This window comes from Arvicanthis niloticus, chromosome 9, assembly GCF_011762505.2.
Source record: "Arvicanthis niloticus isolate mArvNil1 chromosome 9, mArvNil1.pat.X, whole genome shotgun sequence".
NCBI lineage: Eukaryota > Metazoa > Chordata > Mammalia > Rodentia > Muridae > Arvicanthis > Arvicanthis niloticus.
This window is the reverse complement of record NC_047666.1, coordinates 44,726,197-44,752,421: the sequence shown is the minus strand read 5'-3', so window position 1 is coordinate 44,752,421 and position 26,225 is coordinate 44,726,197. Positions and strand designations below refer to the sequence as shown.

At 35.1% G+C, this 26,225-nt stretch overlaps 1 protein-coding gene across 1 annotated transcript in view; it reads right to left on the bottom strand.

The window, feature by feature from the left end:
• The window catches only part of Cntn4 (contactin 4), a 904,382-nt gene that overhangs the window by 755,118 nt on the left and 123,039 nt on the right, over window positions 1-26,225 (bottom strand). The window contains exon 2 of the mRNA XM_076940198.1: window positions 11,043-11,186. The gene's annotated coding sequence lies outside the window, so the exon portion shown is untranslated. The remainder of the gene's footprint in view (window positions 1-11,042; window positions 11,187-26,225) is intronic.

The window sequence follows — 26,225 nt, the reverse complement described above, 5'->3', positions numbered from 1 at the left end:
ATATATATATATATATATATATATTCCCAAAACAAAATAAAATACATATTAGTTATTATGCACCATTATTTGATAAACAGGCAATATTTACGTAGATGTAAAGATTTCATGTAATTCTAGTATTCTTGAGTTATTATTCTCAAGTAGTAAATCTTTCCAAGAACTAACAAAGAAATGTGTATTTTGAGTTATTTTCCTCACTAGATTTTAGATTTGCACTTCCCACACAGTTTCACCTATCACCCTGTATCCGCAGATACATTAGGACTCTGATAGGGTTTTATCAGCAGTTTGAAGTTTTAGGACTATGTTCTAACCAAAGGAATTAAGCACCATAGCATAAGGACTAGAGCTATAGCCACTGCCAGTCTGTAACATCTTAACTAGGAAGCTTGAATATAAAGTCTTAGCTTTGTTGTACAGGCTTTTTTCATCTTAGGTTGTAGAGCTTCCCTCTCCTTTGAATTTTATCTCTCTCCTCCTACTGGGATACCTTTTGAACCTTCTTTTATCAAGGCAGTTATCTGTGACCTTCTAACGTGCTGAGAATATCACTGAAGGTAATTTTAACAAGAGAAATAAGGTGATTCAGTTATTGTCCTCACTTGCCATAAAGGGAAGTGGTAAGTAGACAGAATTAGAGGAAAATTAAAATAAGTAATAGCATTTCCTCTGGTTTGGAAACAAGAGAAGTAGAAGAAAAAATTATACATGCGGAAAACAGTAATGTCTTAAATGAGTCTTTGAATGTGGACAGAGATCAATGCCTGACAAAGCTTCAGAAAAATGGCTAAAGAATAGACAAGTGCATTTATTTATCTTCTCCAGGATACTCAATAGTTAACTTTCCTAAAAATAGCTTCCAGAGAACGCTTATACTGTGTTTAGATAAAAGTAGAACAAAATTTTAAATACCACAAAGTGGAAAGAGGAAAATCTCTCATTTGTTGTTTTTGTTTTGTTTTAATGGGCATCATGATAAACATTGTATTATCTATTTTATACAAAGAAAACTGAGATTCAAGAGTTAATTACAAACCGCAATAAGTGGGAGTTAGTTTAAAACAAGGTGTGTTTTGTTATTAACCGTGGTACTTTTCATTTTACATTTTAATTAATAGAAAAATAGAAAATCAAAATGTAGCCCTTGGAATTGATGTGCTAAGGGTTTCCTGTATTGCATAGGATGTCCTTACAGATGCAAATTTGAAGATTCAAGCAATTGATTACTAACTAAAAACTCCTGTTTCTGCCTGTAAAACTAAGTCATCACAAAGTTAAATATATATGTGATATATGTGTGTGTGTGTGTGTGTGTGTGTGTGTGTGTGTGTGTGTGTATGGTGGTATGTTTGTATATGGCTCATATGTGTATGATGTGTGTGTTTGTGGTATGTGTATATGTATTGTTGATGTATGATCGTGAGTGTATGTGCATATCCATATGCCATATGCGTGTTTTATATATGTGTATATGTGTGGTTCGTGTGTGTGTGTAGTACATGTCTCGTGCATGTACCTTTTCATTCCCATGCAGAGGTCAGAACAAGATTTCAACTATCTTGCTCTATTGCAACAACAAACTAGTGCTTTGAGCTATGATTACTACCAAATCAGTAGTTCATCATTTTATCTAGGCTGGTGACAGAGAGAGCTTTTAGGATTCACCTGTCTCTACCTCATTCCCCTTTCTGGGATTACAGACATATGCTGCCATTTCTGGCCTTTTAGGTTCTTTGAGTCTCAATTTATATTTGTTTTCACTACTGTGATATAAGTGTTGTATGTACTGCATTATCACCTTTGCCCCTTAAGCGAGCTGTTTTCACCTTACTGGTTAATTTTGCATGTGTGTACATGCTGGCATGTGTGTGCACATGTGCGTGTGGATGCACACACATACATGCATATAGTACTAATTTTTATAGTTTGTTCTAGAAAAAGTTTTTCTAAAACTCTAATTTATACATAGCATTACAAATCCTAGTGATTTTCTAACTCCTAGCTTTGGGTATGACAGTGAGACAGACAGACAGACAGACAGACAGACAGACAGACAGAAAGTCAGACACACTAGAAGGGAGGGAAAGAGGGAGGGAGGGAAGAAGTAAGAAAGGAAGGAAGAAAGAGAAAAAGAAATACTATAAAAATTTCTACAATAATTTTTTCTCAGTGTATATGACCTATGTAATCACTTTGTGTCTATCTCAGTGATGTTTTATAATTTTCATTGTGTCTCAAGCGCTATAGACCTTTAGTTTTAGAAACACACAGCTTAACTCTATAGAGATCAGCAGTGACATACACTGCCCCGGCACTGAGAAGGCCACAGTGGACCTTAGAAGGCATCATAACAACTTCCCTGTAACTCATAGAACTGAGAATCTAATGTTTGTTTTAACTATATAATATTGAGAAAAGCAATATCTGAGAGTACAAATACCAACTCCAGAGAGAGTATAATTTATAAACAAAACAAGCAAAAAAATTGCTTAGTCTAATAACGTTTTAGTACTTTTTCATATAATTAAGTACCCATAGCTACATACCAAGTAATTATGAAAATAATTATTACATTAGAGAACTCAAACATATCTTCAAGAAATAATCCATGTCAATACTCAGTGAAGAGTAAAAATATTCAAGTGAAACTATCTTACATGGCATTTTAAATAGAAAAAAATTCAATGCTTAAGAATGGTCACCCAAATATATGGTTTGTGCTTGTTTGTTTGTTTGTTTGTTTGTTTGTTTAATAAAATAGGATTTCACATAACCCTGACTGGACTCAAACTTAATATGTAACAGTAAATGACCTTGAAATTCTTATTTTCCTGCCTATAGTTTCTAATATATGCAGCATCATTGACCAGCTGTTCAAAGCATAGTATCAATACACAAATTACAAAAGACAGATTACAACTGTACATGTTTCAAAAGATAGGTTTATGAAGTGATAACAAAAATCTCCATGATTTGACAATGAAAGCATGTCAATTACTGAATGAGAGTACACAATACGTAAATACCCAAAGGAAAGTTTTCTTTATAAAAGAAAATTGATTAGTAATGTCAATTTAGGAATTGGGATCACACATGATTAAGCAATCTGTAGTTTTCTATTTTGCTTGCAATGTCTACAATGATCTTTATTACTTTTATAATCAGAAAAATTATAATTTTCATTTTGGAAAATGTTAAAGCTAAATCAAGAAAGTACTCATTAAAATTTATTATAAGGTTTTAATATTTTAATAATACTTATCATGATTAAATTTTCTGATGATTTCAAATTTAGAACCACACTGCTTTGCAGTCTAACCTGCTTCTTCTACTTAAGATCTTATGATCATGTCCTCATATTTCCAAATATTTTTCTTAAAAGCAAGACATTAGTGACATGTTAGCACTTACTGTATCATGTCTTGGCTCTTTATGATTTACAGCTCTGATATAGCAAGTGATAACATGATGTATTTATGGATTGCAGAAATATGTTTGCTGAATAATTTGTATATGCAATTTTTATACAGGATTTTTCAGTCAGAGGTAGTGCTGGCTCTTATATTGAAAATCAAGTGAGACATATTACACACTTCACAACACCAGTGATAATTTTGCTGCAAAATCACAGTGTAGAAAGCCCAGAATCAAGGATATATACACAGCAAGCCAAAAATACAAACTGTTCATCTTATAAAATTGTGCTGTTCTGCTCTTCAACAAACTAACAAATACTTTTCTGAGTGAGTTGGTGATGTGGATACAAACTGGCCAGTAAGGCACTTACTGAGAAGCTTGAGGCCCTGAGTTCAATCCACTGGACTTACACAGTGGAAAAAAGAGAACTAACTCCCTCAAAATGTTGTGATATACACACAAGGGCCTTGGTATACAGGCACACAATATTAAACAAACAAGCAAATAAATAAATAAATAAATAAATAAATAAATAAATAAATAAAGGTAATGATTACTTCAAATATCATAGTGATTATTCTCATAGAAGATTGTTAATATGAATATATTTTAACTTTCTGTGCAATCTATGATGTAAATACTTTTATGAACCCTAGCCAAGACGAGGAAATTGAAGTAAATGTATCTTTACTTCAGGGCCAGGATATGAATTCAGATTATTATATTCAAAATACAGTCACAAAATATAAGGTTAATTCAAGAATACAATCAGCATGTGACTCATGATTAGAGCCCAGGTGTAAACAAGCATGGCTACTTATGATGCTACACTGGCAACATTATCTAGGTAAATGATGTCATTTTGCATTTAAGTCAAGGTGCAGAAGAAACCACTTCACCCACCCTTGTTTCTGATGACAGAAAAATATATTCCTTATATACCAGTACCAAATGGGTTACAAAACTAATATATGTCATTTTATGAATTGTATTCTCTCTGTTACAATGTCATCAGAGCTAAGACATGCCTCTCTGTGTAACAATGCCATCAGAACTAAGGCATGCCTAAGTTCACAAGAATCACTGTAAGGAACTCGGAGTTTTAGAAAGCAAAAACATAGCAAGGTTCAACTTTGGACACAGTTCTTTAGGGAGGAACCATGGTCACTTGCAATCCTGTGAGGGAACTAGTTCCTTGCATAGGTCAGAGGTTGATGATGAGTCGTGTGGACAACATTTCACTCAAAGATGGACACTGGAATCAGAATGATAAGAAATGTACAGATCAAAAGGAGCTGAGCCACATCCTGTTCTTCTGCTCATGGATCTCAGGAAGAATAGTAGTCTCGTTTTATGTCATACTATCCTTTACTCTTTTTCCAGCAAATCACATAGTTCCTGAGACAAAATGAAGACAATGTACATACCCCTTCCTCCTTAACATCATAACGAAATACATATCCTCAGACACTACCTATACTAAACTTGTGTCACATAATCCTCTCTGAAAGATCCCCTGCAAATGATCTGTGAACATGGAAGGCTGACAGTATATCACAGTATGTGCTTCTGACCTGTTTCTACAATTAGAGCCCAATAACATATTTATAGTTGATGATTTTAGATATGTTCTATATACTCCTTCCTTCTTCTCTCTCCCTAACTGTCTGGATCTCTGAGACAAATGAGTGACTGCAGTTCAATACACTATTAAAACTTAGTTTCCTTTTAAATATCAGTCAACTCCAGTGAATCATTTTTATTTCTTTTTAAAATAAAGGAATGAACCTTATAATCCATTAAATAATAATATGAATGTGACCTGTTACAATATAGACACAATTGCATCCACAGAATGGGTGCATTGAAGAAAGCAGAATTCTTTGGGACATCACATTATTATCATGATATCCAGAGGCATGTTTGGCTGATTTCTTAAGGCAACTCCAAGAACTAATGCTAGAACTGGGAAGTATTTACAGACACCTACACACCGATCTTTGATGATCTTTGCAGAGATGAACTCAAACAGTGCCACTTCCTGTCTCTCATTCTGAGTCAGCCAAACTAATCAGTACTCAGTGCTCAGCTTAGACTGGGACTGTGAACAAAGAGCCATTTAGAGATGCTGAAATGTGTACTGTGTACTTGGCAAGCTGAGGATATTCATCCAGGAGAACATATCTTATTTCAAGAATATAAATGAATTAATCAGTAAGCTTGCTACCCCTTGCCAGAAACATTCCTGATTAAATTTAATGTAGTGAATTTGTGCAATCACCAGCAAACTAACCACTGATTAAACAAAGGCCTCAGAACACTAATTCTTCTAATGTATGGTTATTTTTGCTCTCCTGTGAAGGGCACCCCTTAAAAACTTTACCGATTTGAAAGGTTCTCCATTGAGAATTCAACATGGAACTTTTTGTTTATGTATTTTTTTCTGAATGGTAGTCCAGTTCGTTTACAGATGGGGCAATAAATACATTCAACACTTAGACAAATGTATACTTGGCTGCATTGTCACAGGGACACTGCATGTTCTTGCTACCTTGTAGGCCAGTAGAGAAGTCCATTGATGACAAGAGAAGTAGCCGTTTAATTTTTCCTATCTCCTATGGCACAAGAGGAGGAGAAACTGCAGTGAGCTACTTATTCTAAAAAGAACTTGGAAGTAAATAGCAAGAATTCAGGTGTTCTGAATCCCACAATTTTACCTTTAGATATGCTGTGACTTTGTAGTGATACAAATCACATAAGATGTAAAGGGATTATAGAACCTGTATTCAGAAACTTAGATTTTCTGTGACTAGTTTGTTAATGTCCTTCTAAAAAAATGGTGATAAATAGATATATAGAGAGATAAATAGATAAAAAGATAGATAGATAGATAGTAGACAATACTTAGATTATAAAAACATATAGGTATATAGATAAAGACACCTCTAGAGACTGATAGATGTAGATAAACAGAGATAAAAATGTGATTAGTGATAGATGATAGATAATTGATAATGACAGATAATAGAAACAAAAATGCCAGATGAATAATGATAGAGATAGCTATATGAACCAATCATAGATGATAAATAAGAGACAAACCACAATAATCAAAATGTAATTCGTAAAACAAACTCATGAGTAGACTGTGGTTATGTAGCTTATCAAACATTCAGTACTCACAGAATTAATTCATGCAACCAAACTACATATTCCCTCAAATTCCTATTTTCATGGAGTATACATATAAGAGGTAGTAACTGAAGTATATTTTCTCTAGGCTAAATATATTTCCCTTGGTGATTTAACAGGTTCCTATTTTAACTCAGATATAAATACAAATACTGGTACATACAAATATATACATATATGTGGGTATATACATATATGGTACTTAAAAGTATATTTTTAGACTTAAGAATGATTCTGAAATCTCTAATACTGATCCATAATAAATGTATTGATTTGCTCTTTTAACTCAAAGCATGAGAAAAAAGTAAAGGACACACTTCTTGCTCTTACCATCAAAAATCACAGCTAACAATCATTTTGTCTTGCAGAATGCTAAGGAATAAAATCTTTCATAATTCTGAATATTATTATTCTCATCACTACCTCTCTTGTAACCCCAGCCCAAGTGTCAAGAACATCCAGAAAATTTATTTAGAGCAATGGAATAGGTCCAGATCATTGCAGAGACATAAAGCCCCCATATTCTTCCTCTCAAACTGTAGATGTCAAAATTAAAACCAACAATATGGCATTTCTTAAGAATATAAGAAAGTCCACTCCTTTTAGACAATAGAATAGTTCCCTCCAGGAAGCTATTTATGGTTTTATATATTATAAACAAGTCTCTTGTGTTGTGGATACATCATAACTAATTAACATGATCTCTCAACAGCTGTGGCTACCAATACTGGATGTGAATAAGACTGGCTCTGTAACTGGTTGATCACTGATTCATGAGCAACTCACTGAGCCTTCTCCCATTCAGCTGAATTATTGGATATTGAGAAAATCAGGTAGGGCCAGGAGCAGCAGTCATTCTCTTCAGTTCTGTACCCTCTAGTAAGAAAGGTTCAATGGCTAGTTCCAAACCGAGGTCAAACAAATGGTCATTGTTCTACTCAGTGGGTCACAAAACAAAACTAAAATAAACAAAACAAAACAAAATGAAAGAAACCATGAATGTGAGAGAAGAGTTGACATAATTAGAAAGATGACAAGAGGAGGGTTGTTCATGATAGTAATAAGAATGCTAACTATGCCACTGTATGAAAGCAACAGAAACCAAATTCAATAAAAGTTATTTTAAAACCATGAGAAAATGGGGATGAATTTGAAGACAAAATTATATCCAACCCTTGATTTTATGGTTTTTAACAGCCACTTTCTTATGAAGGTCTTTAGTTATGGCTGAAATACAAATTTCCATATACAAGCACAGTAATTTGCCTTTAATATTCTATAACTGTAGAAAGGTATCCTATTAGGAGCTGGGATGCAATTTCAATATTCTTTTCATTTCTAATGAATTTCCCTTGCTTTGATTTGTGTACATCATTTTAGAATTTCTCGAACCAGCTGTGAAATTGCTGATTTGTCTCCAGTGTGAATTTCTTTGTCAGTAGAGAAAATGCCTCTTTGAAAGAGTCCCCTTGCCATGAAGAGACGATATATTTATGTTCCTCCTCCAAACACACACAGGCCAATTCAAAGGAACCTACTCATTTCTCAAGTAAAAGGCAGTATAGTCTCAGAAAATGGTTTTCAGTAGCTTTTAGGCTACATACCACTGTCAGGCTTGGCACACACACCAGGAGAGGAGGTGAATGCTATCTTCCAGAGACAGGCAAAGTTCACTCCTAAGAAACACTTTACACCCCTGAAAGGGAAATTCCCCTGGCAGCATCTTTGTTTCTGTGAGAAAAAAACAAATCTATGCCAACAAACACATTTGATTCCTACTTTATTTCCCTTTAAAATTGTACAACAATGAATTGGATTTTAGTATTGTATGCTTATATTAAAAGAGCAATTAGAATTTTCTTTTGGAGTTCTGTCATTAGATTTACTACTGGAGAAGCTATGCAGAAAACCTTAGCCAATCAAATTAACTAATGGGCTGGCAGATAGTCATAATGTCAGTGAACTTCTTCTTCCTAGAACTCAACAAGAATCATTCTAAGAATGCTCCATTCTAATATTGTGACATTAGTAAATTACTCAAAAGACCTATGCCATTTTTAATCAGTGAATCAGTTTACATAGAAGGCATCATAAATTCCTCAACAGTGCTTGCTAAATAAAACAATTAATATATGACCCTAAATGGTTTAATAGCTCATCTTTTAAAAAAAACCCTTCTAAGAAACCAAATTTCCACTTTGTGGAAGTAGATTCAATTTTTACGGTGAGTAAGAAAGTTATAAGAAAGAATAGAAAGAAAAGATTAAGATGAAAATTAGTGGTGGGAAAATATTTTCTTATGTGGTTTTGAAATGTATATCTCAGATTGACTTCTTTTTGACAATACTGTTATGTTTATTAAATATATAAAAAGAAAAGTATCGTTAGCTGCTTCATTCAAAGATGGTTCAACATACACAAATCAATAATGTAATCTTTTAAAAAGTAATGTGCTTAATTTCAAATCACATGAGCATGTGAAGAGATGTAGAAAAGACCTTTGATAAAATCCAACATTCATTATAAAAGTCATGGAGGTTCTAGGGATAAAGAGTACATTTCAACAGAGCCCAAGGTTATGTACAATAAGCCAGTCATTGGCGTCCTGTTAGGTGGAGAAAAACATTTTCACTTAGAATCAAGACAAGGATTTCCACTCTCCTCTCATGCTCATGTTAGTGCCTGAAGTCTTATCTAGAGCAGTAAGACAAGAGATTAGACTCACTTCTAACCTTGATACTAGTTGTATCCTACCATCCAGAGTGAGGAAAAGAACACCACAGTGATCAGTAAATAACTTCCAGATGACGAAAGTAACAGTGGGGCATATTTTGTACTATGTGGTGGGGAGGGGTGCATTGTGTATAATGTGTCCATATAGGCATATGCATATGTGTGTGCAAATGCACATGTGCACATGGGGGTCAGAGGACAATAATGACTGTTTTTCTCTACCACTCCACAACTTTAAGTTTTTTTTTTATATTACATTTATTTATCGGGGATGGTTATGTATGTCATTATGTGCTTCTAGAGCTCAGACAATAAATTGCTGTTGTTTTTTATTTTCTATCAGTTAGGTCCAGGGGATCAAATTTAGGGTCCATAGTATTTTCCCCACTGAGGCATCATTCTGGATCAGCTTCATCTTAATTTTTAGGACATGGTTTTGTCATGGAACCTGACTCATAGCTCATAAATCAGCTAGGCTAGCTGACCAGTGATCTGCATACGTTCCTGCAAACACTATGGTTACAGGTCTGTTCTCCCGTGTCTGACTTTTTAATTGATTAATTAATTGATTGATTAACTTACTTTCTATCTAGATCATAGATTCCCCTCCCTCCTCTCCTCCTAGCCCCTCCCATTGACCCTCCCTTACCCCATGCCCCCTTTTCTTCTCAGAGAAGGTGAGGCATACCATAGATAGCAACCAGTCTTGGCATATTAAGTTGCAGTAAGACTAGGTACATTTCCTATTGTGGCTAGAGAAACCATGCCAGTTAAGTGAAAGGAACCCAAAGGCAGGCAGGCAGGCAACTAGTCAGAGACAGCCCCTGCTCTTGCTGTTAGGAGTCACACATGAGGACCCACTTCCCCAATTCCTACAATTACAGAGGAGCTACATCAGTCCCATGTCTGCTTTCTATTTGATGATTTAGACATGAGTGAAGGCAGCAGAGAGATAAGTTACAGAATAAACTAATCTGGGACCATGTGGGCCCAGAAACACATCTGGCTTTCCATGTTGTTCTTCATCAGAATTCTGATAATCATGCTGTGCAAGGAAATCACTTTATTGACAGGCATTTTCCCAACATTGATATGTATATGTATGTATGTAAATATTTTTAAATTTATTTTTAAAATGTAGGATATAAAAAAACATCATTATTATTGTTATTGTTGTTGCTGTTGTTAATTTTTCTTCCATAAGATAGTATTTCTAACTGGATCCATGGCTGCAGGAACAAAGAGTCTAATATTCAATATTTGTAGCCAGTTGGCTCTTTTGTTGATGAGGATGAGATAATACCACCTGGCAATCACAGGACCAAGGATCTGTTTATAGCAAAACCTTGATCCAAGGTATTAGAAAATTATCTAACTGCTGTGGGGTGGATACTTCAACTTAAATGGAAGAAACTGTAGCCTCTGTCTTCCTGGTCTTTCTATGGTATACAAATGTAACTTCAGCTACTAAAGTATTAAAAAACTTCTGATATTTAAAGTCCTTTTGGGTGTAATAGATATAAGGAAGGGAAATTCCGTACAAAGTAAAACGAATATGGGATGGTAAATACAATTCATATCTGTCTTTCCCATTCACGAACCTCAACAACTACTCAGAAAGAGCAACATGAATTTCTCATGCTAAATAAAACAACATCACATGGCTTATAACACAAGGTCATGGTGGTAAAACCTACCCTTTCTTTTCAGTAGGAACCTATGAGGATTGCTTCTTCTAGCTCAGCATGAAGAATCTGATTCTCTTACACCAACTGCAGAAATTTCCAAGTGAGCTCTGGCAGAATTTCACCTGTGAGAAATGTTGACAATGCAAAGTGAATCTGGAAAAAAAAGGCAAAGAAAATAAGTTTTTAGTCTTTGATGCAAGTGAAATCTGTAAGAAAAAGAAACAATTCTGTTTTTTCAAAAGTTGTTCCAGTTGAGGTCATAGAGCAGAAGACGGAAGAAATATTTTATCTCTTTTGCATTATTTTTTAAAGTCTATGATGAATTTCCAACAATGTAAATGCTGTATAGAAAGATCTGGGTTTGTATTTGTTATTCCACATTAAAGGTAAAGAAGAAATACACAGAGGATGAGAAAGATAAAAACTCTGAATCTGGCTGTGGACAAAAAAAGAACATTTTTTTCCAGCTGGAGAAAAATCTGGTAATAAGTAGAGACAATGAGATTTGTGAGGCATGCGACAAATGGCACAGAAGATGGGAGAGGGAAAATAAAGTGAAGACGACAGCAACTTTGGGACTTATTGGACAAAATAAAATCACTTTCAACGTGTGTCCCCCACATACTGATCCTCAGGCTGATTTATCTGATCACATCTGACAATAATACAAATGGAAGATGTCCAGCCATTCTCAAGGTACACCTTCTGTCAGAAAATTAAACAACCAACTTCTACATCGGGGGATATAGTCCACTGAACAGGAGAGCAATGAAGCAAGCCTGTCTGGCATTATTTCTCTAGTCTATATAAATCCTGAACTGTTTCGAAGTGCAACTCCACAGCCTGGAATACTTGGTACTCAGTCTTCTTTCTATCCCAAATGATAAATGTAGCAAACTAAATTCAAATAAAAACTGCAGAAATTTCTTGAGCATAAGGTGCCCAGAACTTTCTCTGGGTCAATGCCCTACCACTAAAGCCTTTAACATAGATATTGTATAATGTTATCTGGGTTTTTCTTCCTCTTTTCCATTTTAATGTGTGTGGGCATGGGTGTGGTGGAGTATGGATATGTTTGAATGCATGATCTCATGTGTACAGGGTATGGGTATGATGTGGTATGCATGTGTTCGAATGGTTGCATGTCTACAGGAACATGGCTACGTGGTTGTTCAAGTGAAGCACTGAGGTTAAATTCAAGAATCATCCTTGAACATTTTACCATCTTTTCACTGAGGCAGAATTTTTCAGTCAAAGCAAGAGCTCACCAATATGGCTAGTTGCTTTAGTGAGCCCGCTCTGGAATGTCTGAATTGCCATACCCACTCAGGATTTATGTGGGTTCTTGGGTTCGAAACTCCAGTTCTCACATTTGTGCAGTGAGTACTTAACAACTAACCCCTCACCACAGCCACATCATGTGTGATTTTTAATACCAAGCATGGCAGTAGTCCATGTCAGTAATCCCAGCATGCCGGAGGTCGATACAGGTTAACCACTGCAAGGCTGAGACCAGCCTCGTTTATATAGAAAGGTCCTGTTTAAAGAAACAAGCATAATCATCTTAAATAGGAATATCAGCTGACTTGACAATAACAGTAATAAAAGTAATAATAATAATAATCATCGTAGTAGTAGTAGTAATGCATGTATTTCACTAACATATAGATGCCTCTGGGGAACTTTGGGTTTCTTACTAAGTATATAATTGGAAAGCCCACATATACCACTTTGACATTTAATTGGCTTACTTTAATATTAACATATCAAAATAAATACTGTATAAATCCTGTAACTATACATGATTACCCTGAGTCACTATGGAGTACAATATACCACTAAAAAAGGATAAGCGGTGGTATCTGGGAGGGTCTGAAAGGAGGAAATAGAAGAGGAAACTATATAAGTATATATGATTTCAAAAATAATATACAGAAAACCATGTAGGGAACATTGGGAATTTTTTCTCCGACTCTTGAGTGCAATCATTTTTTTTTTTTGGTGCGTTGTAATTCCTTTTAATTTTTCATCAAATGTTGGTGAACATGCTATGGAATGTTTCATTAAAAAATGGCAACTTAAGTCTATAATGCATAGTTCTACTATCAGGCAATGCTGTAAGCCATGCTTGCTTGTTAATGCAAAAGCAACAAGTTTATAGCAAAAATTCTTCTGCGGGTGCACCCTCAAGTCCTTTCCAGGGGGCTAAGTCTTCAGTTTCTGTGTGGATTCACTTCTACTGCTTCAGGAACTTTCAAGAACTATTGTATATTGTAGTTGATTTTATTACTTGTTTATTAACAGGCTCTCACTACATAGTCGATGTAGCTCGGGCTACTCTAGCTGTATGTGTTGGATCTTGTGAACTTCTGATTTCATTATATTTTTGTTATGCTTTAGTTTTCTCTGTTACTTGCGATATCCTTAATAAACTCATACTTTGAAACTAAAATAACTACTACTATAGACTGTTTATGTTGGTTTTGAATTCATCATACTCCTGCCTCTATCACTTAAATATTGATGTTATGGACTACACAATCATCCTTGATATATAAAATATTTATTTTAAAAATTCTGTTTGCAAAATTATTTTATTTTATGCATACGATTGTTTTGCCTGCATATACATATGAGCATGTACCATGCACATGCAGTGACATGGAGGTGTCAAATTCCTGGAACTAGAGTTACTGATGCCTATGGGTCTCAGTGTCAGTGCTGGAAGCCTAATCTGTGTCCTTGCAAGAGAATCAAGTGATTTTGTCCATAGAGCTAAATCTCCAAGCTTGTATATTCAAATATTAAAGGATATTTTCAAATTAATTTATTATTAAAAGTGTTCTGAAATGTTTAAGTATGTCTGGAGTGACAGCTCTGTATTTAAGAATGTTTGAAAACCAGAGCTCTGATTTCAGCATCCACAGAAGAAGCCAGGTATTCTACCACAACTAATAAGTACTCTGATGAATGGGTTGAGTGCTGCAGGGTCACTAAGCCTTGCCAGCCTAAGCCAATAAAACTAGAGCATTATGTTCAGAAGAAACTCTGCCTCAGTGAATAAGCAAAGAGTGAAAAAGTACAGGAAGGCAGAGTGGTCTCTTCTTGTGTCTTCTTGAATTCACATGAATAAATAAATCTTTACAACTTAAAAATCACTTGCAGAGTAACTTCCTTAAATTAACGGGAGAAATCATTTCATGTTCTCTGGAAATTAAAACATTGGCAGTATACAAATATTTTCTGTTGTCCTATAAAGGGATATGATACATATTGAAAGAATGATAAACTTTTGATGAAGAAAGTTGGAAGGTAATTGTCTTATTGGTTTGTGTTTTAACACAAACATGCTAAAACTGATACAAAACAAATACGACCATGTCTGATGATTAAACAGAAAAACACCATTCTCCAGTAATTCAGTCATACAATATTTTATCTCAAATAAAAAAATTTCATTCAGCTACTACTTAAAATTCCCTATAACTGATTAGGTTGTAACTTTTTACATGCTCACTAGAAGGATAAACTAAAATTCCCTTCTAATATTCAATGAAGACACTGAAAACATCAGAAAGTAATAAGATATTATCAACTATGCAAAAAATAATTGAAAATGTTAAATTAATAAATCTTGGCACATATGATCAAACCGAACTTCATTAGCAATAAAAGTTACATTCTACTTCAAGTAAGTACTCTAATTAATCAAAAATTACTGACTAGAGCTCTTTGGAAGTGAATTTATCAGAGGAGAAATAAAGGAAATTCCAGACCTTGGTAAACCAGGTGGTGGGATGATGGCTGTTTTGCTTTGTTTTATTGACTAAAAATGTGTTGGAATGATTTAATTTCTGGTGTTAAGACTCAAAACTTAACCCATCAATGGCTCTGTGTGTGTGTGTGTGTGTGTGTGTGTGTGTATGAAAGTAGGAAACAGCACTACTTTCCTATGGAACTTTCCACAGTACAGCATAATTACTATATAGGGCAGCAGGAAACATCAAATTAACAGTGATTTATACAGCTCAGAATAACTATGTCAATTCTGGCTATGTTTTGATTCTCTTCTTTTTATATGGTATCTGCTCCTCTTTTCAGACTATAATAGTCTCTAATGGGAACGTGTTTCAAAGCTAAGTGTTTTTTTTTTTTTTTTTTTTTTTTTTTTTTTTTTTTTTTTTTTTTTTTTTTTTTTTTTTAAGGAAACAAGAATGAAACATTTTTCAAAAGTCTGGCCTTGTGCAATCTGATTTTCAACATATGCCCTGATGACTTTGTTTTAGAAATCAAATTACTTGAGCATTAAATGTGACTCTTGGGGGCGTATACACTTGAAAAACCTGAGTATTTATACCACCTTTCTTAATGTTGACATTTTTCTATAGTTGTGATTCTAAATCATTAGCTATGTAAAATGCAATGTGGGGTTAAAGTGAACAAGTAATCCATTGTAAAGTACAAGTGTTAAAGTTACAGTGATTGTCCATTTAAAAGAGCTAATCTGGAATCCAGCTCAAGAGAGGTCCCAAGGCCTGACACTATTACAAAGGCTATGGTGTGCTCACAAAAAGGGGCCTCCCATGGCCGTCCTCTGAAGGACCCAACAAGCAGCTGAAAGAGTCAGATGCTGATATTTACACCCAGGAAATAGGCAGAAGCTGCTGACCCCTGTGGCTTAATTAGGGGAAAGCTGGAAGAAGCTGAGGAGGGGGGCAACCCTATAGGAGGACCAGCAGTCTTAACTAACCTGGACCCCTGAGTTCTCTTAGACTGGGCCACCAACCAGGCAGCATATACCAGATGTTATGAGGCCCCCAACACATATAAAGCAGAGGACTGCTGGGTCTGAGTGCAGTCAGAGAAGATGTAACTAACCCTCAAGAGAAAGGAGGCTGCAGGGAGTGAAGAGGTCTTGTGGGGTCAGGGATAGGGGGTGGGGGTGTCCTTATGGAGACAGAGGGAGGAGGCATGGTATGTGGAACAGTCAGAGAGTGGCCCAGGAGGGGCAGAAAATCTGGATGTAAAAAAATATTAAATAAAATTAAAAAATACAAAATAAAATTGCTAACCTTTAACTTCCAGTGAATAATTTGAATGTGTTTTATTTTTTATGCTGTCTACTTTTATATAATAAAGTTCATATAGTCAATGCAAAGTCAACCAGAGTGAGAGAAAAGAAGCTGTTTTCATTTTTAATTAATAAAGTTTAATAAGATTTGTGACAAATGTTTAATAAATATCTATAAATTATAGATTAATAAAGCAACAATGTCTCAAAAGTCATATGCAAAAATGAATTTAATATTACTTAAAATTTGAATAATTTTATAGAAACCCTTTAGAAACTAAATTCTGTTTTATTTCTTACTGAAGGTACCACATTAAGTTTTAATAAAAGATTATAAATATATTTTGGCATTCAATCATATTAGAGGAAAAGTTAATTTAATCATTTCATTAAAATATTTTAATAGCTATGTCTTTATTCATAAATTTAATGTATATCCAGCATCTATTCTATGCCAAGTAATATTATGATACCTATGAATATAAATGTTGACTTTGTAAAAATATTCCCAATCAGATCAGATCCTCTTGACATACATACATGACTGATTTAGTTACCTTGGAATAAAATAAATAAAATTAAAGAAACAAAATGGAATAGTTTGTTTTTGCAAGATTTAATTAATTTTTAATTGTGTGGGGGGGAGAGGGGTGTGATTTGGGTTTGTGAACATTTGTGAATGTGTCCTCAGAGTCCATCAGATTCCCTGGATCTAGAGTTACAGGCAGTTGTGAGCTCCCTAACTTCAGTAATGGGAATGGAGAATTGCAAAAACAGTACGTACTCCTGACCACTGAACTGGCTCTCTAGTCCTGTAGAAACGGCGCATCCTAGGCACGTATTCTCATAGCGAGATACAACTGTATCTTGATAGAGATTATCTAGCTTTTTTAATTACACAAAACACATTGGTTGAAAATAACTATCTCAAACTAGACAATTGTTTGAAATGAGAAAATGGTCTCTTTTCAATTTCATGCTTTATGATAGGGCTTCAGTTAAGGTACCAAGTTTATCTTTTAATAGAAACCATGGTAGATAAGGCAATGAAAATTATGAATCCTGAAAACCTTATACAGTATGACCTAAAAAAATAAATACTACTAAATGCACTTGAAAAAGGAGGGCCAGGGCTAAGGGTTGAATTTAGCAATAGATCTCCTGCATAGCACACTCACCAACATGGGTTAGAGGCTAAGCACCACAAAAAAACATGCAGATAAAAATAAAACCAGGGCAATGCACTTTAGAAACATGTTTCCACTAGAAGTTCCATAGTGTTTTATAACTAAGTTCAATTAACAAACATTATTTCATTTCTTTGTTATCCAAGGATCTGTAAATGTAGCACAGCAACTAACCAAGGAAGAAGTGGAATGAAGAATGAAATCTCTGCCTTTCATCTTTTTCTAAATGTGTTATCAATGACTTTGTTTATGCAAATATGATATATGTAATGCTACAGCCTTGGAAGTTTTTCTCCCCAAATACTGCCTTCAAAAGAAGTTAGGGAGTTCAGAATCAAAATGTGCACACGTGTGCACATGTATCATGCAAGCACACCCACACACAGGCATACATACATACACACACACACACACACACACACACACACACACACACGGCACACAAAACAGAGAAAAAGTTTCTGAAAAGGTACCACACATTCACTTGGTACCCTCATATTGTTTATGTTCTTACTGAGTAATACATTGAGAATATAGTGCCAATGACTTATATTAGCATTCCTGGAGCAAGTGTTTAATATCCTGGGTGGCTATGCTCAACTTCCCAAATGTTAATTGATTCTATTACAAATTGCTTGTGGCACATTCAAGGTGTAAGAGGGAATTAGCACTGAGATTATAGGACAGTGACTGCATTATAAAAGTGCGCCCAGAATGTGGGTGTTTCTCTAGCTTCACTTCTATATTATGAAGCAGGATTTTTAAAAATGGTTTTGAAAATATCTTCTTATACTTAGTAGATAAGCATCAACAATATCAATATGCTATAATGTAGACTATCTTTTGCCTTAATGAATAAAAAAACCCTGGGTTTCATTTTAAATGAATCCATTAAAATAATCACTTTCATTAAACGTGGGAGTAAGAAGTTGAAGTTTCTATTCTAAATTACTAGGAATTATACTGATCATTAAATATTAGGTTCTGAATCACTCTACTTCTGCTTTCATTTCAGACCTGGCAAGGTTATAGTTTGAGCCCCATTTGTAATGCATTCGTTTGATGATAGAGTTGGATGCAGCGCATCCTAGGCACATTTTTTTCATACTGAGATATACCTGTATCTTGATAAAAATTATGGTAGGAAATTTAAATTATTTGAGGGATAATTTTATTATATTTGAGCATTGGCAACACAGTCAAAAAAAGCTACAATCACTCATGGTAATGACATTATAAAAATTTCTTCCTTATCAAAGTTCAAAAAGAAGTCAGTTGCCTCCATTTTCTACTACTGAGATCATCCTAAACTATAAACTCAAAACTACAAGAACATCATAAATATTAATGAGGAATAAGAGTAATGAATAAAGGGGTAATACTAGTGCTCTATGGTAGTTAGAATCATGAAATAGATTCCTAATATATCTGCCTTCTCCTGTTCAATTTACTTTGGTATTTTGTTTTTACTGGGTGAGTGCCTCTGAGTAACATGGATTTTACATCTATGAAATGGCTACCCGGTGAAGATAATCCATGACTCTGGGGATTGAAAAGTTAAATATTCATGTTTGATTGTGACCTAATTAGATGGACCCTGAAAGAAAGATGCTCATACTCCTGAAGATAGCAAAAACCAACCTGATAATGTTTTCTTCTTCATAAAGCACTACAATGGGAAGTATAACATACTTATGTCAGGGCCACAATAACTCTGGGTCTCTAAAGTCTGGCATTGCCTGGCAAGGATGTATCACAACATCAATCACAAAGAGATGAATGATTCTAACAATCTGTGAGAGAGGGAAGTTGCATCTCCACCAAGTCAAATGGAACTTCCCTTTATAGAAATAGTGCATTTTAATCTTGGCACTGTGAAACACTGAGCAGAAGACATGTAGTCACTGGAACTTCTAAGGTTATGAATATAGAATAGCAATATTCCTGTATTTGTAGTAACCTAATATAAAGCAGTAACTTACTAATACAGCCTTAATATCACTTATTCACTTTACCAGACAGTGTGCTAAGATCTATTTAACCTTCAAAATGGAGTGATACAATAAATAATACACACACACACATGTGTGTGTGTGTATATATATGTATATATACATATACACATATATATGTATATATGTATATATATATATATATATATATATATATATGTATATATGTCTAGCATTTGAATGCCTTGAGTGTATTATTGTGTGTTCTGGGAGCTCATGGTGCAAATACATAAGAAAAGCCATGGTTAACCTCAGGTAATGACCTTTCAGTATTCACCTTTTTTATTTTTCAATTTTTGAGATAGGTCTCTCTGAGATCAGATATTATTTAGACTGGAGGAGCAGCAAGCACCAGAGATCTGCTTGTCTCTTTCCCCTTCTTAGAACTGTCTTACAGACAGGTATCACTCTACAGCCAGCTTTTTAAACAAACACCATCATCAATCTCAGTTCACATGTGAAGTAGAGACTTATTAGTCTAAAAGTGCATAATACCCACAATATAATTCACAGACCACATGAAGCTTAAGAAAAAGAGAGACCAAAATGTGGATGTTTCAGTCCTACTTAGAAGGGTGAACAAAATGATCAGAGGAGGTAGAGGGAGGGAAGTACCTGGGAGGGAGAGGGAAGGGGGAGGGGGCAAGATCAAGAATGGGAAGAGACAGGAGAGAAGTACAGAAGGTCAGGAACACGTAGAGGGAATATATAAAAATACATAGCAGTAGGGGATGGGAAACTGGGGGTAGCCACTAGAAAGTCCAAGATTTGAGAGGTTCCCAGGACCCAACGGGGATGACACTAGTTGAAATACACAGCAAAGTGGTGATAGAAACCACCTCCAATATATAGGCATGGCCCCCAGTTTAGGGATGGAGCCACCTAACCATCTCAAAATTTTTAACCCAGAATTGTTCCTGTCTAACAGAAACAAAGAGACAAAAAATGGAACAGAGACTGAAGGAAAGGTCATACCGAGACAACCCCATCTAGAGAGCCATCCCTTCGGTAGGCAGACACTACAACCCTGACACTATTGCTGATGCCAAGAAGTGCTTGCTGACAGAAGCCTGGTATAGCTGACCCCTGAGAAGCTCTGCCAGCACCTGACTAATACAGATGTAGATACTCACAGCCAACCATGGGACTGAGCCCAGGAATCCTAATGGGAGAGATAGGGGTAGGGCTGAAGGAGCTGAGGAACATCGCAACCCCATAGGAAGAACAATAATATCAACAAACTGAACCACTCAGAGCTCTCAGGGACTAAGCCACCAACCAAATAGTTGGGATTCATGGAGAAATTCATGGCTCCTGCTGTATATTTAGCAAAGGATGGCCTTATCTGGCATCAATAGGAGGGGAAGCCCTGGTCCTATGGAGGCTTCATATCCCAGAATATGGCAATGCTAAAGTGGTGAGACAGGAGTGGATGGGTGGGTAAAGGAGCACCCTCATACAGGTAAAGGGGATAGGAGTTTGCAGAGGGGAGACTGGGAAGGGGGCAATATATGAAATGTAAATAAATAAAATAACCAATAAAAAAGAAAAGAAAATGAAAGCCAAAAAAGAAAGATATGAAAAAAGGATACATAAAATTTCTATCATTATTCAACTGTAGAAATGATTTTTTAAATAAGCGATTATTCTGCCTTTTTAGAGAAATGACAACTGTGAAACCACGGTTCAGAAAAACTTGCGTTCTGGGACAATTTTTTATGAATTACCTACAAATTCAAGATAAACCATCAAACCTTTCTCTCCCTGCCTAAATTATTCACTGATAGCATGTAAAATCCTTCCAGATCCCCTAAAATCTGTTTGTTACATGAGATATAATCCTAAACCATTTAGTTGGCCACATATAAATAATTGGATATATATATATATATATATATATATATATATATATATATATCAAATTACAAAGGGAAATTATATAATACTTTAGTTGATTCAATATATATATATATCTCAAATTACAAAAGGAAATTATATAATACTTTAGTTGATTAAGAAAGCCACTTTTTTTAAACCTTGAGAACCCAAGTTCATGTTAAAAGTAACAATATTTCAGGACAATGCACAAAGTACTAGAAGGGGATTAGAAAATACTAAGGGTTAGCTTATTTTAAAATCCATCCACCCATTGCCTTAAATCCATTTCTGGCAAACATCCCAGCCAAGGCAGGAATTGAAAATTATTCAAAATCCCTCTGCAGGGATCTTGAAAGGAATCTAAAAGTGGGCTCAAAAAAGACACTCATTATGTAGGGGATAAGGCATAAGAATACTTCTCAGTACTTCCAAAGAAAATATCTATGGCAAGGGCACACTGCAATACCAGGGCAGGGAGGAGACACCGTGTTTTACATTCTGAGGCAGAGGTTCTTTGCAGCTCATCTCTTGTCAGCTCATTGGATTGCAACTACATGTTCTAGTACAGTCTCTTTTATCTCTATGTTTCCCATTCTTGGCTCCACCTCTGTTCTTTCAAATGTTTCTCCGAAACCTCAACAGACATCTGAACTTGACTCTATTTGAACTTCATGAACTGGATGCTTTTCCCAGTCCACTGTGTTCTACAACCCCAAATGAATAAGTTTGTTTTCATTATTTATCTGCTGTCTTTTGCAAGCCATCACTTGGAAAATACTTGCTGGTGTGGAGTCTTATTCTCTTATCTCAGTGGCAACAAGATATTTCCATTTGCTGACTTGTGTGATCTCATATAGGGAAGGAAAGTCTGTTGGATATAATACATACTGCATGCTTATCATAATTTGACATTTTGATTTTCATTGTATTAATTTTTCTTACCAAACAGCTCATTCAGTCCTCTAAACAACAGCAGTATCACCAGTTCCATTTGTCTTGATTATTAAAATCCTTCCACAAAGTTTAAGGTAGTTCTATTAGAAAACACAGGGGATGCCTCTGTTTTCAGCAGCAACCTTCAGTAGCATTAGTAAACACCTTGTGTATTTGGAGCATCCATGGGAATCCTTTCAGCACCTGCACTGTAGCGCTTCTCATTTATAAAGTTGCTCTTCAACAACATTCCCAAAGTTCTTTTGTGTTTGACTACTCTAAGCCAACACTCATATAAAACACACTGCAATGTTCTGTTTGATGTTATCAGGAGAACACACATTCCCGCTGTTACTTTAACAGGCTTTTACCTTTACCAATCCACAAAGTGCCTGTTTTCAAGTGTTACCCTAAGAGAGAGCTCAAGCTTATCATCCAGACTTCTAGATATGATGAATGGCAAAGGCAAAATCATATTTGTTAAAGAAGTAGGCCATATTAAGCTTGTGGAGCTTTGATTGATCATGTTTACTCAATGGATACAAATGTTATTGGCCTTTAAAATAATTTGGGGGGGCTGTAGGTTTGTTTTCTTTTCCTTTTGAAAATATCTGTCTCTAACCAGCTTACACAAAGCACTGGTATAAATCAGCAGTTACTGGTGATATGGTAACAGAATTGGTTCCTTGTTTTCTAGAACATTATGGGATATAAAATGGTATATGTTAGAGTAAACCTACAATAAGCGATCTTCTATTCATGGCTGCTTATTTCCTGAAATATTTGTGTATACCCACACACAGGAAAGAGAGGGGGTGGTAAATAAACTGAACTGCCTGACTTTAACTCAAGAGCCAAGTATTAACTAGGTTCTTATCTTAACGACTTCACATAGTCTTTTATAATCAATACCCAGAGTCATGCATATAGCCAATGATGAACAATTATTAAGTGAGCATTTATCAGTCTTGGATGAGGAACATGTATAGGTGAACACTGTACACTGCCATCCCAACATGAAGAGATGGACTTTAAATAAGGCATATAACCACATCTCAGTTGGTAATGAGTACTACCAGGAATGTGGGAGGACAGGTATGGAGAATCTTCTAGAGATAAAGCTAGGAAAGTTTTTTTTTTGTTGTTGTTGTTCAGATGGCAACCGAGTAGAGATACAAACCAGTAAAAAGACAGAATGTTCAGATATTTTTGGAGGAAAGAAGAAAAGGGAAAAACTGTACAAGTGTCAGGGGACTATAGAGAAAATTAAACATTAACACATGGCAACACCCTTTGAAAAAACCATGCTTTCTGCTTCATCATGACTAGACATGGGTTGCTTTTTTCCTGTTAAACATAAGCTGTCATTAGATAACACTACAATGCTACAAATGACTGCCATGATTCAGGTAACATAAGTGAGAAATCTGGCCTCATTTACAACATGGATCAGTTTTAGAACCACTTTGTCACAGGGAATACAGTCTTTAGCAATTTCCTTCTTAATCTAAAAGGATACTTTAACATGACAAGAAACTTTCAACCCAGACTACAACTCAGCTCAAGAAGGAAAATAGCAATTTCTCTAGAAAAACTGATTTAAAAACGATCATCATCCATCACCATCATCATCTGTCACATGGGGCAGCTGCTTTGGCAGTATTATTTTAAGGACATATTAGACTAGATGACAGCTTAACCTTCTTAGGGAAGCAGAGTCACCTTCTCTTACATATCAGCCAAGCCCAGAAAAGCAGATGTACTCTAACACAGAAACAGGCTTTAGTCTGACTTCATAAATTCACGATGGCACATGACGATTTAATAGATGTTTAGTTTTTTTTTTTTCATTTTAGCATTAAGCAGCTCATACAGGCGTGTGAAGACTGTGTAATTCAAGGATTATTGCAGTCAGTACATCAACACAGATTTATCAACATAGCTGACGGCACGTTGGACAGGTAGAAAGGCTTCCATATGCACCACAATCCAGAGAAACTAATAATTCCTGTGTAAATTCTGTAGACACAATGGGCATATGCTTCCATATGGAACAGTCACACTCATTTCCCACATGATGCTCCAACTTAACTGACCTCTTGGTGCTGACACTCTCTTCACAAGACTTTACATCGCCACATGTATGTTCACACCCTTCGCTCTACATGCAGTGAGTAGCTTCACCGCCCAGTAGGTCCATATGCCAGCCATACTTAACTAAAAAAATGTAATTTCTTTCTATTCCAGGAAGATTGCAATATATTCCACAGAGACAAGTATTTTCCTCTCCTCTGACCTCCTATGAACCCTTGTCTGTGTATCTTTAGTGACACAGTTTTGTATTCTACTTGTGTTAGAATCACTAGCCCGTGTCCCATCATTTTCCTGTTGGGAGTTCGATAAATTTGTTTGAAGTTACTAAAATCGTATAATGAAACTCCTCAACTCTATACTACTTATACAAACTTGTGTAGTGAGGAAAATATTATTTATGTTAATTATGCTCGCTGCTAGGCAAATATCTCAAGTCAAAGATGTGTTTTTCCATTATTATGAATCTCAGTACATGGCAGAATACATGGCAGCCTACAACTGTCTTTAATTCCAGTACAAGTGGTCAAAGATCTTCTTCTGACCTCTGAACATACCAGGTAGTCACATGCTGCACATACATGCATGAAAGCATAGGATATGCATATGAAATAAAATGAATAAAGTTTAAAAGAAATAAAAATAAATTACATACTAGTGCATTTAGACTCATAGAAACTAACCTGTAATGATAACACGAGGAGAAACACTTTAACATTATTACAGTCCTATATGTCTTAAAGGACATTAAAATGACTTTGATGATATGTTCAGCCAAGACTGAGAAATGAGCACGTGAATCTCTTTCAGACTCTAATGCTTTCACTTTCTAGGTTATTTCTCATCTAAACAGTTCTGTGTTCAGCCTGAAAACAAGTGCTTTAGTGATTCACTTTGCTCAGAAAACTCTAGGTGGTGAGAGGGATGATGTGGGTCATTTAAAACACAACGATATTTCTAGGACTTTTTTCTTCTGAAAATCTGTTTATTAATTGTGCTACCACTGGTACTTCATCAAAAGTAGAACAGTTTGTAAAATACACATTAACTGAACATGTTTGAAAAAACAACTATTTATAAAATTCAATTACAGAAAATATTAAACATTAGTTTTCTTTTTCAAAAGATTTACTGACAAAAGAATGAGAAACATTATCGCTGTTAAATACTTGTCTTCTGAATATGTGATATTGGAAATTCTTTCATCATTATTTTCATAACCACTAGTACACTGTCAAGATTACAAGAGGTTGAATGAGTAAATTGTTGAATGTCTATAACCACTGTGCTACAACTTAAAAATACCATGTTCAACATTTTAGGACAATAAGTAGATGCCAAATGAGACTGTGAGTTAGATACTAAATATGAAAAAAATAAATCCATGCTGCTAAAAGAATCCTATCAGAAATTACTTGCTATAAGGGTTCAGGTACTATTGCATCATAAAATACTGTAAAATATCAACACAAGCATTACAGATGGTGATTGTGATGCAATAGATACAGGGAATGTAAAGCAATACCATATTTAGACTAAAGCACCAGTGACATTTAATTAGTAAGATGTTGGGTTAAATTGTAAAATATTCACCATACAGTATTTTTCAAAAGAAAATAATATTTGCATTAATTATATTGTCTTACATAAAATCAAAAGAGTTTCCAGGCACTTACATAGAACAGCTCCAAGGCTCGGTATTCTTATATTATCTATTTCAATGTCTGTATTTTTTAGAATATCTATAGCGTTCACAATGCTATATGAACTGTCAGGAAATTAATTTGAGGAAGGATAATCATCTGCAAAGTGTGTACACCTAATCACCATGTTTTTGAAAATAAGAGCCATCATCTGGGGCCATATAAATTGTAATGTTCCCCACACCTGCCAGTTTCATTCATCTTAATGCACCAACTACCTAGCACCACATAATTACTTAGAAAGTGTTAGTGTGTGTTGAACACTATATCAAATCTGTATGTTTCGCTTAAGCACAACTCCTGAAATAAATATGTAA